This window comes from Lagopus leucura, unplaced genomic scaffold (genome assembly GCF_019238085.1).
Source record: "Lagopus leucura isolate 7727_CA_CO unplaced genomic scaffold, USGS_WTPT01 Super-Scaffold_100157, whole genome shotgun sequence".
In the NCBI taxonomy this organism is placed as follows: domain Eukaryota; kingdom Metazoa; phylum Chordata; class Aves; order Galliformes; family Phasianidae; genus Lagopus; species Lagopus leucura.
Genome location: NW_024962334.1, coordinates 22,614,518 through 22,626,834, shown reverse-complemented (window position 1 = coordinate 22,626,834; position 12,317 = coordinate 22,614,518).

The window sequence follows — 12,317 nt, the reverse complement described above, 5'->3', positions numbered from 1 at the left end:
ATGCTTATGCATCTACAGTAGATGAAAGGTCTCTGTGGCTGAAAGAAACATGTTAGAGGTGATCTTAGCAGAGAGAGTATTCCCTTTAACTCTCCATGCTTATGTATATGGTTTCTAAAGCACATATTTTCCGAGTTCTTGTTAACAGTATTATAATTAGATTTCTTTTTTTTTCCTAGAAAAGCTGTAGATTGCTGTTCCAGACTAGAAATGGAACTGTAGAGGGTTACTTACTGGTAGATCTTCAAATACAGCTAATCATGGTTTCCCATTAGCACTAATCATTATGAAAAGCAGAATTGTCCTTTGCTTCCAGAAGTCCCGAAAATTACTGGACAAAATGGTGCAGCATTGATGCATCCATGGTTGGTGGCAGGTCTGTTGCTGTGTAACATGCACACACATAAAGGGCACGCTGTGATCATGGAAGGCACATGAACGTGTGCTAAAGAATATTTTAATAACACTGGCATCTATCTAATCATGCCTTTGAAAGATAACAAGAGCCTGTGCTGCTTTATGCAATTGTAAAGAGGTATCTGCCCCAAGTTTCAGATCTGTGCTTAAAATTAGCACATAAACTTGCATGCATGTAGCTTTATGGCTCTAGTCTACTTTCAGTCCCTCAATAGTTCTTAAGAAAATAAATAAGAAAATTCTGAGGCAAAGAGAAATGTTGCTAACTTAACACTATAATTTTAATCTTGCCAGGTAAAATAACAATGGCAGGAACTTAAGGCCAAGAATATTATTGTTAAGCAGGAAAAATATGGAAATAATCAGTTAAAAGAATGTGAGTAAACCTCATTAACGTGCTTCTAAAGTCAAGCTTTTCCACTTAAATATAACTGAGTGAAGTTGCATTCATCAAGATGGTTAGATTCCCTCCCTGTTTTAGAAACATCCAAAACCAGCACTTAGTGTTTTTTGCTAAAGATGGGAAAGATGCAGAATTTCAGATTCAGCTGTGACTTCAAAACTTGTGGAAATTCAAAGTGCTTTGAAGTCAGCATGTCAGTTTCTCTCTAGTAATAAAATGTGGACCAAAATGAAACATGTGGCAAAAGACCGAAATCTGAGAGGATGCGCCCTAGGAACATCTTATTTATTTTTAGAAGTGGGGTATTTGTGTAGTAATGATCACGCCTGTTTGCTTACTCTTGGCAGTCATGTAAACATTGCCTAGAACCTGCTCTAAAAGATGCTAACATAACAACTGAAGCCCATCATTTAGATGCTGTAAATGCAGTTTGTAGTCTCTGATGCTTCCTAGTTAAGAGAGGTGAATGCTTCGGCAGGAAGGACAAAGCATTTTAAGAATTGTTTGGGTGACCTTGGCAAACAGCACCTGTACGGCCAAGCAGTTTTGTTACCCTTTGGGGCCTGCACAGCAGGAGCTGCTTCACAGGCTGGGCAGTTTTTTGTTTCTCAGGGAACAAGGTGATCAGTCTCCTGCCACCGTGCTGCTCACAAGGTGGAAGAATAAGGGCAGGCAGTACCCAAAAGTGCTGTTGAAGTTCTTAACCCCTTAACAGGCCCTGCAAGGAAGATCCCTATCATGACGTGTGTCTCGCCATGGAGCCTTGAACTCCGTGCAGACCGGGCTTGTCTGAGACAGTCATGGGAAAGTGGTGGCTCCCTTTTACACAACAGCCTTGTAGCTGTGATACAGCTCCTCCTGCCAGGGCTGGGCTGGTTGCACACTGTGCTCAAAATCCAGAGCATTACAACCAGCACATCAGTTGAACCCTCGGCCAGGAAATAGGGATAATTGATCTATACGTGTTAATGCTCAAAATGAGCTGACTTCCCTCCTTGCAAACACAGATCAGTTAACAGTGTTTTTTTTTTTTTTTTTTTTTTTTTTTTTTTGTTTTTTTTTTTGTTGTTTTGTTTTTTTTTGTTTTGTTTTGTTTCTTAAAGGGGGAGGGAGAAGATTCCAATGAGTTGGATAAACAGGATGATTTATAACACCAAATGCCTAAAGCAAATACCAATCTATTTTAGAGTCTGTTTTCCTTTTGGTGAAGCAACTGTTGGGTCAGCTCTTGCCCACTTTCAGCTTTCAGTTCTTTAAGCCCCTTGGGGGATGTGACCAGTTTGCACAGCTGCTGGGTTTGTGCTACCCACTATTTCCAGTTTTGCCACACTTTAATACCACTGTACTTTAGCACTTTGTTGAGTGATTGTCACTACTGCAGCTCAGAGGTAGCAAGGTCAAGGTGGCACAGACAAAAACAAAGGCATCTAACATACACATTTGTGTGTTAGCTTCAACAGCTTTTCCTACTTTGTGGCATTCAGGGAGTTTCTATATTCACTTTAGTAGGTTGCTTGTTTGAGGGCTTGGCTCAGCCTTACAGCAGAGATGGCACACGGGACAACTCTCCTGAGCCACCACCACTCCTCCCCTGTGCCCCCTTTGTGGTGGGTGCAGAGGCCTCACCTTGGTGCCAGACTCAGGGCTGTGATAGGTGAGTACTCCATCTGCTTCTGAGTCAGACCTTCCCCTGGAGCACTCTTTCTCAACTTCAGTTTTTGTGCAGTTAATTCTGCCCAGGAGGAATGAAAACAGTGCCAGCAGTGAGAAGTAGGCATCAATTCCCTGGTAAGGCAAACACCCAGAGAAGTCTTGCAGCCCGCTCATGTTCTCTTAGAGGAGTGGAGCTTCTACAAACTGCTTCCACCCGTTGCCTCTTTGAAGCCTTTTATAACTTCCTAGTTGTAACCTAAAATTTGAGAAACACTACTCTAAAAATAGCATGCAACAAATGATGAAGGGCCCCTTCCATCCCTCAAGAGCCAGTATTTGACCTTTCCTTCACCATACTGTATTTTTAGTAGTATAATTTCAGATACAATTACCTACACTCAGCTTCTGAAATCATGCATGAAGTCCTTTTCCAGAGCCATATTAACAGCTAGCTGCTCAGCTTACTGGAATTAGAAACCAGATATGTTGTTTTATTTACAATATAAAATCAGACTGTGGTTTTGGTGTAGATTGATGTAATAAAGGGAAAAGGTCCCTTTGGTGTTCTTTAATTTATGACACACTGTAAAATGTCCAGGCAGATTTTACCTAGTAGCAGAAATAGGAAAAATAGTAACTCTTGGCTGAAGATTAAAAAAGTCTCACCCGCTGTGCATGTATTTTGAGATCCTGAACATTTGGGAGCCAATCAGCCACTTATCTGTTCCTGGGATCATGCTCATTTGTAACCACAGTGCGGGCTCTGTGGCTTTCAAGGTTTTTTGTTGTTGTTAGTTAGTTCACCTAAATAAAATCATTCATATCTGATGAATGTCAGTACGGTGCCATTAAGATCACATTAAAGAGATCTTAAGGGCAGCATTTTTGGCCTTGCAGGATAAATTGTATCCTGTTCTGATTTTACTGATTCTTATTGTCTCAAAGCCTGCTTTTCAGGCACAGTGGAAACTAAAAATAATCAAGCACTGTGAATTGCAACTACACTGTGCTCATTACCCTGAATACATATTCTTGTCATCTTTCTGCTGGAGTGTTTCCTGGTGAGCTGCATAAAACAAGCTAGGACCTGTGTCTTTCTAAGCTTGTCATAAGATTGTTGAAGCTGTCCTTATCAGTCCTGAACCTTCAATGTTGCTATTTCATGTTACAGCCTTGTGTGGAAGTACATCACCTGACTGACTTTAACCAACTGTATCAGTAAACATGAATACTGCTGATGAACCACAGAATGATACAAAGGCCTCTTACATCATCTATTTCCTCTCCCTCACTGACAGAGGAAGATACCTCACTGGTATGCAAGAGCTTCATCAGTCTGATTACAGCAGCTCTGGTAAACCTTCTCCAGTGATGAGAAAGATCAGTTAATACAAGTTCTCCACGAAAAAACATTTTCCCTCCATTCATCATCTCTTTTCTTGCTCTTCACTTCTTCCTCTCTCCTTAAGTCATTGTCTGTGTGTACTGTCTCCCAGGCAGGCACGCAACAAAATATTTATTGGCTATTACTCTCTCATTTTGTAGTTGAGAAGAACATATTCAGTAACTGGCATTTCCATACAACATGCAATAAAACAGCCAGTATGAGAAGACAAGTTAATGAAATAGACCAATCCAGCAGAAAGGGCAGGTGAACAGCTGCTATTTTTTCATCAAAAGAAAGCATCTTCCTCGAGAAAGTCCTCAAGTCTTTCCTTTTTTTTTTATCATTGTGCTTCTGAAGCATTTTAACAATATCAAGGATTTCCTTCCCCCATGCCAAAACTGAATATAGTCCATTACATCAGTGCTGGATGAAGAAACGTTACTTGAATCATTTGTTCACCATATTAGATACATACATGGGAAAAAGTCTTGCTTCTTCTTTATATAAGGAAATTTCTTATGCATGCCAGATTTGCATTGGTTTGGTTTTACTGAATGTTGCATTGCTAACTTATGTCAAATGTTCTCTCTAGTGTCTCACTGTCAATCACTGAGAATTCTTTGTTTTCTTCATACTTTGCGATAAAAGCATACTGTGGCAAACTTAGCTCAGTGGTCACTGAAAGAGGTGACAGCCTGCGTTTCTTAGATGATAAAGATAAAAAGTGAGAACTGTTCTGATAGAAGAGGATGCAGCAGGGAGTTTTTGGATAAAACTGTGAAGATAGACCAAAATATCAAGTGATGTTTGGGGAATGTTAGGAAATCCAGTGATGGCCCCTTGGGTGTCAGTGGGAGGTGCAAATGTGTTGGGCACTCAGAGCTCAGCTGAGCTGGCTTGTACTCTGGGAACAGCCTATGTGACTTAATGGATTTCTCCCATCATTAATTCATGACTCTGCTTAGTCCATGATTGAGGCCTTTCGTTCTATGGGAAAAGTGTGTGTGTACAGCCCAGGAGGAGATGCTTGCCTGTGTGTGTGTTTCAAACAGCTCCTTGTTGCTTGCCAAATTGCTTTCTCTTTTTGGTTTCAAGTATTTCTGAAGGTCGTACAAAACCTTTGGAAGCAACTCACCAAATTGTTTCAAAACGAATCCAGAGATACTGGAAGGGGGAGGTGTTTACTCCCCAGCTGACAGCCTGAGTGTGTCATATCTGGGCCTGCAGTGGGTGTTCACTGCTATCATCAGCATGCTCTCAGAGCAGCTGAGCATACATCTTCCTTTCTCCTGACATTGTTTTATCTCACAGAACTTGACAAACTACAGCATAAATTTTTTCTCAGATTCTTTACAGAAATTCCATGTAAAGCTGCTTTAAAATATTTCTGGCGTTGTTTGTGGAATCCCTTTTTGTTTATGGGAATAAAAAAAAAAACACAACAAAACACAGTGTATTATATATAACCCACTGGTCCTCTGTCTTCCTCTGTGCTCCCACCAGTGTCCTCTCCCCAGCTGTTCCTCCTCACCTGGAGGCCCAGTCATGGTGGATTTAGTTTAGCCTGCAAAGTAAGAAAATTAACTTGTCTGAAGGTGACAGGTGGGTTTAGAAGTGGCCTACCTTACTTAGGAACAGTATGCCTCAGGAAGGAGATTGCTTGTGACTATCCATGTAGAAAAACGCAGACCATACTTGTAAAAATAACTCCACTCTCCACAAGCACCTAAAAGAGCCCTGGCAGTTGCTGGCTCTGACTCATTTTTGGGTCTCCTATTTTGCTCCTGTTCCAGCAGTGATGGTTATTGCTTTGAATCTGGAGATGATGATCATTCATATGAAACAGAGAAAAGTTCTTATGCCTGTTTTAAACACGAATATGCAGTAAGATTGGAAAACATTTTTATTTATTTATATTGACAGACTTTTCTGACTTCTTCTACAACCTTTATGTCACCAAAGCAAAAAGATAGAAAATATTACACTGGAACCAGAATAGAGCAAAATAGAGTTCTTTCCTCATTTCTGGCTTCCCCCTGCTTAGTCCATTAGGTGTTTTTCTAAACTGGCTATATACCACTTAGAGTGGCTGATGAAATAGGAAGAATTACATATGTTATTTTCTAAACACCTTTGGAGGCTTATCTTTTTTACAGATAGAGAAAACAGCTTGTGTGGTTTTCCTTTTCCTTTATTTTTTTTTTTTCTTTCTCAGCCACTCAGCAACTTCTCAACATCTGTATGGTTTCACAGAACATAATCCCTACCCTTCACTGAGAAATTGAAACTTTTTCTGTATTAGCAATCTACTGGCAAGCCTTGCTGGTATGCATCTTTTCCTTCTTGCTCAGCGATAATGTCATCATCCATTTTTCTCTTAACTCTGAGGAATGGAGAGTGACTATTTGAAATAATTCAGGGTTGCAAAGGGAAAGGATCTGTTACTGCATGTAATGCTAGAAGTAGCTTTCTTCTGTATGTTATGGAATATTAAGAACGTGACTAGAGCATGAGATGGAGATCAGTCATTTCATTACTCAGGATATATATAGCTAGTGGTTACACAAATAAATCTTGAAATTCTGAACTTGAAAATTTTATCTCCCTGCCCTCATCAATGAATGACACTCTGGGAGATATTCAGGTACCTAATCACAGGCATCTAGTGCCATTTTAGATGCTTTGGGCTATCCAAGGCATTTACATAAGCATTTCACAGCATTTTAGAGCAGCAGCTGGTAGACCAGAACAAGCAGATGTCTAAGCCTAAGCCAGGCACATGAATCACTGCCATGTTGTGGCATTCTCACATTTCTGAGGCACACTTAGGAGCAGAAAATATAGTAAACACGTACATCCCTTTTACATTCTGTCATGATCTGCATGTTTAGCATGTAAAAAGGCCAACAGTTTGAATTACCTTCCATCTCATGGACGTGGAAATTAGGAGGGCAAACTGACCTTAGTAATATCTTATTTTTCTAGTTAATCAGCAGATCATAGTCCCTTTTTGCTCATATGTGATTAGCATTGAGCTTGCAATGAACTTAAACTTTCTTAAGCCTTAGTGTGCCCAAGTTAATTGTATAAATGAATGTCACCACACAACAGCCTTCAACATAAAACCATTCTGATTAATTACCTAACACAGTTAGCTGAGTTACATACTGCTTGTAAGCATCCTGTCACCAAAAGTTCTCTCTTGGGAGTTTGTTCCCCCCTGTGCAATGGGGAAAGAGAGCGTTGATGAGAAAGCTGTTCCCATGGCACCGGGTGGGAGCTGCAGCAATCATTCCAGGCTGCCTTGGGCACACCTAGATAAGAGCAAATCTGGCACCTCAGTTTTGCTGATACTGCTTGGCACCCAACTTAGTTTTTTATGTTCATTCTTCTTACTTTAGTTCTCTGGTCTGACGAGGGAATTAGACAATTTCTGAAGATGTATTCCTGAAGTGGGCTGTTTTAAACCTGACTGTGATCCCTGATGCATATGCTCTGCATGTATCTGGGTAGGATCAGCTCGCTGGAACAGTGCTGGTTGTTTTTCACAGATGATGCATCTACTCCTCTAGTAGATCTCCTGCCATAACTGCTCCTCTCTTATCTCCTATTTATCATTCTGAAAAGTCTTTGTTTGCAGCTAATGGTAATGGGCCAAAGACAAACTTTCTGAGCAGGCCAAAAATTCTGTGAACAGTTCTGCACCTTTTTACAAGCTGGCTGATCACTGACTCAGTCTCAGAGGATTGTGTGGAAAGGGTCACCTGGGACTCATAAGTTGTTGTAAGTGATTAAATCATGCAGGCTGTCTATCCAAGAGAACATTTTACTCTAAATAAAATAAAAATATGTTCATAGAGGCACCAGGAAGTGTACTGAAATGTGACACTACTCGGAGCCCTCTCTTCTGCAGGTTGAAGAAGCTCAGCTTCTTCAGGCTTTCTTCAGAGGAGAGGTGCTCCAGCCCTCTGATGATCCTTGTGGCCCTCCTTTGGACCCATTCCAAAAGCTCCACATTTTTGCTGCGTGTGAGACTCCACGCACAATACTCCAGGTGGGGCTTTGCAAGGGCGGAGCAGAGAGGGTCAATCCCCGCCCTTGCTGAAGCCCAGGATACTGTAGGCCTTCAGGGCTGCAAGTGCTTGCTGGAATAGAGGTAAATAAGAGCCACAAAAGAAATGTGTAATGTATTGAGGAGTCCTGATTTATGCCCTCTTATCACTTCATCCAACAAGCCTTCTCCCTTCCTAGATGGCTTGTTGGCCAAATGTGTGTGCTGACAATACAGGCATTTCATTTTTCAAATACATGCAATTTACCTGAAGCTTTAAATTACCTTTGAAAATACTTCTGCTTCAAAGAAGTACATACTAATTATCCCACACCCATCAATAATAACTTCACTTTCCCCAAAAAAGCAGTGGTACAGCATTTTTCCTTGGCTTTGTGCCAAATTCCAATGCATTCATTAAGGTTTTATAACTTTTTTTTTTTATTATTATAATCTGATTTACCCAAAATACCAACATGATCTGTTCCAGAAAGATCACTTACTTCGGCGTTTGTATGACACATTTTCCTTGCAGTTCTACACACAAGAATGACTTCCTTTGAAGTCATGCAGCCACTGTCACGTGTGCCCAACTGTCAACATAGCTGATCTATTCCAACATCTGGGTCCCAACAGATGCTAGATAGCATCAGCCTTCAGACTCCTTCTTTGTGGTTAGTGTAAAGATAACATAATATTTTGCTTTCATCCCCTTGACTCACTGTAGTAGTCCTTCCCTATCCCTTGAATTATAATTTCAAAAGAACCTTTTTCTATTTAAATCCATGTTTATCATGTTTTATCACATTTATCTGGATTCTACTATCAGTTAGTGAGCACTGATGTACCTTGTGGAAGAAAAAATCATGTCACATCAGGCAGAGTTTTAGCATAGTTTCATTCAGTTCCAGTCTTTTTTCACATACCAAAAAGGGAACTAAAAGTGTGTGGCCACTTCCTCTGCCTACTGCAATGGAAAAAGGTGTGCATTGTCCAGAAAATGGAAAAATAAAGTAGAGCATAACATCCCCTATACCAACCTCATTTTCAGTCCCTAGCTAGAAGTAAAATATAAAGCAGGACTAGACTAGTTTGGTATCCTATTTTCTATATTTCCTTTTTTTACTAAGTATTTCCAGTTTCTGCTTTATCTTCACAAGTATGTCAGAATAGATTCAGAGGAACTCAGCTCATTTTGATACATTCCCAAAAGTACTCCAGTCCTTTCCTGGCAGAGACTCAGACAGGGAAGCTGCTGAGTAGCAGTGACTGTTGTGGGCCAGTGCACCTGAGGTCAGGGCACGTGAGAACTTCCAAAATGGAGGCAGGAGTTGCTGAACACCAGAGATGATGGTTGTGAAGACTGGGAAAGGACTGCAGGACTGGGAAAAGTAGTGCTTAGGTCCTTGGTGACCAGTTTTGCTCAGAGAGGACTGGATGAAACAGGTAAAAATCCCTATCTGTGTTTGTGCGTGTATCATCTCCTCATTCCAGACTACTCTGTTTTCTCTTGTGAAGAAGTCAGAGCAGATCAGTTATAGCATGTTATTACTGGAGTCAAAATGACATCAGTTTGTTTCTAAACTTTCTGTTTTTCAAGACTGCAAAGGAAGACATTGCTAATGCCATCTCGTAAAATGAGACAAGAGAAAGTGCCAGTATTCACAACCTGCAGTGGTGCAGGCACTGAACAACTCAAGACATGGATATTTCTAATCTGAGCAGGGGCTCTCATGGAGAAGGTTGTTTGTTTTACTCTTATTGCCTTTACGCTGGCAGATTTCATTCCAAAGTAAATATTTCACCTTCCCACCCTCCACAGTTATGACTAAATCTTGATGGAAGTGAGGAACCTGCAGTCCTGGTTGCACTCCTGTGAAATGCTGACCTGTTTAATGGAGCTGACCTAAAGCACTGGAGATTACCCCAGTGATAAAATATAACTACTCTCTTGCTCCCCATGCAAATATGAGGCATTTTACTTTAATTAAGATTGAGTCAGAAAACGTTTCCATATTCCCTGTATGCATAACTCAGCATCTGAGACTATTTTACCAAGCATTTGAAACTTCTTTTGATTTAGAGATTCATGCATGAATCAGAATAAGCCATGCCAGCTAGTCTGCGTGGTCATAACTTAATGCTGTCTTAACTCATAATATGCAAAAATGCAACAGAAATAGCAGCAGAGTGAAAGAGTGGGGAGTCTGCACTAGAGAAAGGCACCTAATTTTAGATATCTACAAGTGAGAATGGTGTCAGTACTGCAATTATTGTCATCAGTCTGCAGTTAGTAAAGCCTGGAGAGTGATTCTGATATCAGAGTTTGCTGTGGCCTACACAAAACAGCTCAGCAGTTTCATCTGAGGAGGCTTTCTGAGCCACCAAAGCTAACTCTCCAGTGATAAAGCAATCTGACCATATAATCCACACATAAAGAGACATTCAATGTCTCTGCATAGTTAGAATTTTGTAATTTCTACCATAAGTATTGTTGTTCAGTGATTATTTATCCTCCAAAGGAGTAGTATTCACTTTGTACAGAGACAGAGAAAGATCTGAAAGCCCTCATGCCATGCTACTCTTGAGTTATGCACATCCAACTCTGTACATTTTGATTGCTATAGAAGTTTCAGGCTATGATTTGACAGTTTTTTGTGGATGAGTTGTCTCCTGTAATATCATTGCCTTGCACTGCATAGAACAACCATTGATTTGTCATCTAATCAGTGGAAAATTGTGTTGACTGTATTTTCTTTTACTGTTCTACCTCATCCTTTGAACCTTATTTTACGGGTTGTGGACAGTAATAACCATGAATGTCACTGTAGGCTTCAAGTGACACAACAAAGCAATATATGAATTATGCAACATCATTTCCACCATCATGTCAGTTCTGCCTTTTCTGAAGGTTCCAGGTAACTGCATTTGTTTCTGTGTCAAAACATTACTTTTCTTGAATAATATTGGCAAGCACTGTGCTTTTGTTTTTGTTTTAAGCCAGAAGTCCTGCTACAGAAAACTATGTAATCTGCTTTTTCTAAACACAGCTGTCTGCAAAACCAGCAAATATTTTCTGCCTTTATTCTCAAAAATCTAAAATTTTACTACATTTTTCCTCTGTATTGTAGGCAATAACTTTCTTGCAAATCAAATAATCAAACAAACAAAAAAAAAAAAAAAAAAAAAAAAAGAAACCAAATGGAGTCAGACAGTGACAAAAAATAAGCACTGCAGGACTTATTCTGCAGCTTTCACATTGTAGATCAATAGCTCTTCTCGCTGTAATAAAATATCACCAAAATAGGAACAAAGTGAAGGCTTTGAGTGAATCTCTTCAGTGCTTCCTGTAGACTGCCAACTGTCAAATTTTAGAATAAAATAAATGGAAGATGACTGAGGCAGTTCTGAGACATACAATAAAGTAAATTTTTAGAATTATCCTATTTCACTCTATTTGTGTTTTCATACCTTGAAATATTATGCTGGTTGTTGTATTCTTAAATAAGTTATTTGAAGAATGGTTCACAGTCCATTTATTGTTATTCTGTACAGTGATGTGATGAAATCAGTGTACTCTGCACTGCGGGCATAATATAAAGCAGATGGTTTCTCCTCAAGCAATGAGTACATTAAAATCCAAACTATAATACAATGTATATAGTGCTTCTAGATTAAAGCTCTTGCATGCCAGACTTGTAGCTTTGATTCTCTCTGATTTTAGCGCTTAGTAGGATTTATTTCAGTGATTCTGCCTTTGGGCTAAAATGAATCAGCTTTTATCTAGGATGATCATATATTGGCTAAGCCCTTTAGCTTTTCTTTTAATAAACATGTAACTTTAACCTACCATTACATGTACATAAAACATTGCAAATGAAGCTTGCACACAACACTACAGCCAAAACAGAATCCATTAAAGTTCAAAATGGGGTTCATTTGCAGAATGAGTTCTTCTAATGGGTGTCCTTTTCATTTACCTGATTGCCTTCTAGCTGTCTTTCTTACAGTCAAATTAATTCTTGCCCAAGTTTAAGGCATAATGGGAAAGCATATTCTGATTCATCTTCAGAGTAACAAGTCTTCATACAATGGCAGATGCAAACTAAGAAGTAACATTGTCATGTGTGCAAAGTGACTGATTTTCTCATCTTTCTTGGTAACACATGCAGCAACTGTCAAAAATGTTTATGAATCTTTATTTGGCTTTCTTTCTTCAACCTCTTTGTTTTACAAAACTTCCTGGGCTTTGCTTGCATTCTAAAAAATCCAAGATTTCTTGAATCTGCAATTATTCTTTTTCCATCTGTTAAAAAATACATTGCCTTGACAGTCTACTGTTGAATATTTTGGTTTTCCCATCACATGGGAAATTTCTACTCATACTCAGGGGTCATATACAGGCT